Below are 2,815 nucleotides of genomic sequence, written 5' to 3' on the forward strand. Positions count from 1 at the left end.
AATTTTTTTTTTTTTTTTTTGAGTTTGAGTCTAACTCTGTCACCCAGACTGGAGTGCAGTGGCCGCTCCCGGCCACCGCAGCCTCAACCTGCGGGGCTCTGGCGATCCTTCCGCCTCAGCCTTCCAAGTAGCCAGAATTACAGGCATGCGCTATCACGCCCAGTTGATTTTTTTGATTTATTGTAGAGATGAGGTCTCGCTGCCCAGGCTGGTCTAGAACCGGCGGGCTCAGGCAATCCACTCACCTCAGCCTCCCAAAGGTGCGGGATTACAGGCTGAGCCACCGAGCCCGGCTAAATATCTAATTTTTTTAATACTTAATTTTGTTCTAAAGATGTGGAGTACAAGTCAGGATTAGGTACATAAGTAATTTATGTGCAGGTGAAGTTTGGGCCTCCAACTGGTTCTCATTTTCCCTGGTTTAGGATCAAGTATGCTTTATGTTGTTACATGCTCTTCCCTTCCTCCCTCCCCTGGCAGTGTCCCAAGACTGCCGATTCCTTTCTTGTGCTATTTGAGTAATGTTCGGGTCCTACTTATGAGTGAAGACACGTAGTTTTCAGTTATTTGTTTCTGTGATAGACCGTTAAGAATAATTGTCTCTAATTCCATCCAATTTGCTGAGAAGTCCATGATTTTGTCCTTTATGGCTGCATAGTATTCCATCGTGTATATGTACCACATTTTCTTTATCCAGTCTACTTTTGATGGGCAGTATGGTTGGTTCCATGTTTTTGCTATGGTGAATAGTGAGGCAATGAACATATGTGTGTAGGTATCTCTTTTGTAGAATGATTTTTTGCGCCTCTGGGTATATTCTCAAGAGGGGGATTGCTGGATGTTATAGATGGTCAATTTCTAGTTCCCTTAGATATCGCCACACTATTGTCCATAGAGGTTGTACTAGCTAGCACTCTCACCAACAATGTAGAAGTATCCCCTTTTTGCTGCGCCCATGCCAGCTGAAGATCTAATTTCTTTACAAACTTGCAAAATTTATGTAGGCTTTGTGAGCATCAATTTCCCTGCATATATATATATATATATATTTTTTTTTTTTTTTTTTTCTGGGAGAAGGTACTTTTTAATAGTTTTATAAATTTTATAAATACACTGAGGACTCATGCAATGCTGCCAGCATTGGACGCAATCCTGGGCCATAAGTCTGCACACTCCTTTGCAACTGGTCCTGTGATGGCAGAACGCTTCATTTCCCCTTTATTGTTGACCATGACTCTGCATTATCTTCAAAATAAAGAGACACGCCATCTTTTCTCCGGTATGACTTTCATTGTTGAATGACCACTGCTGGATGCACCTTCTTTCTGAGCTCTGGTTTGCCTTTCTTGACTGTGGCCATCACCATGCCACCCACACCAGCAACGGGAAGTCTGTTCAGTCGTCCATTGATCTCCTTCCTGGAGATGATATACAGATTTTTGGCTCCTGTATTGTCAGCACAGTTGATCACGGGGCCTACCAGAAGATCCAGGGAAATCCGGAATTTTGCACCGGAGGACCCACTGCGTACTCACTTCGACATCTTGGACGCCAGAAAGAGACAAAAAAGCTCCCTGCATATTAAAATAGAAGGCCAACAGTCCTGACTCATGGAATACTGTAAAGACTGAATGAAGTAATGTATAAAAGTGCTTGCACAGTGGTTAGGGCATAGTAAGTACTTAGTATATAACTGTTATATATCCTTTTGAATTTCATATTCACCAATTAATAGAGAGGTTGAAAATTTTTAATATTCTTATTTCTTGCTGATGCATTGCCTATTAATAACCTGTGTGCACTTTCTGTTGGATTTAGTATCTTAATTATTAGTAGAAGATATTTATGTGTTATGAAGACATCTTGGGGTGTCTTATCTGTTGCAATGTGTTTTCAAAGTCCATCCTTATTTTGTAATTATTTTTATGTTGCAGTTCAACGCAAAAAGTTTGGATAGTTTATCATGAATTCTTGGTGGCCTATTTTTCTTAAGACATCCACCCCCACATACCTCACATATATACGAATATTTATTTATATTTAATATTTCTATGCTTTTGTTTTTGCATTTATATCTTTTTTAATTTTTTAAATTTATTTTAAAATTGTGGGGTACAGTTAAGGGTTAGGTATACAAATATTTATTGCGAAGCTACCCTTGTTGATGAGGTGTGCTCCCCCCTTCCCAAGGCAGATATCGACTACTGTTAATCCCAACTCCCTGCCCCCCTCATACCCCATAGTTTCCCACCACTGTCAGTCCTTTTCTTATAGTATTATGGCAGTTGTTCAAGATTCACTTATGAATGAGAACATGTGATACTCAGATCTTTGCTTCTGTGAAAGATCACTCAGTAATATAAACTCTAATTCCATTCAGATTGCTGCAAAGTTCATGATTTTGTTCTTCTTTATGACTGCATAATGTTCCATTGTGTATATGTACCACTTTTTTTTTTAATCCAGTCCTCTTTGGATGGGTAGCTCAGTTGGTTCCATGATCTTGCTATTGTGAACAATGCTGCAATAAACATACAAGCCCAGGTATCTTTTTCATAGAGTGATTTGAATTCTTCTGGGTATATTCCCAGTAGGGGGGTTGCAGAGTCAAATGGAAGGTCGATTTTTAGAGCTTTTAGGAATCACCACACTGATTTCCACAGAGGCTGTATTAGTTTATATTCCCACCAACAGTGTAGAAGTGTTCCCTTTTCATCACATTGTCTCCAGCATCTGTTATTTTTTCATTATTGATAATGGTCATTCTGACTGGAGTTAGGTGGTATCTCAGCGTAGTTTTAATTTGCATCTCTTT

The 2,815-nt window shown here is 39.6% G+C and overlaps 1 pseudogene; it reads right to left on the minus strand.

Moving 5' to 3' along the window:
* Positions 1 to 1,048: 1,048 nt before the first annotated feature.
* LOC103266362 lies at positions 1,049 to 1,543 on the minus strand (annotated as a pseudogene).
* Between the last annotated feature and the right edge of the window lie 1,272 nt (positions 1,544 to 2,815).

Source organism: Carlito syrichta, unplaced genomic scaffold, assembly GCF_000164805.1.
Source record: "Carlito syrichta isolate Samal-C Ts95f unplaced genomic scaffold, Tarsius_syrichta-2.0.1 Scaffold307161, whole genome shotgun sequence".
NCBI lineage: Eukaryota > Metazoa > Chordata > Mammalia > Primates > Tarsiidae > Carlito > Carlito syrichta.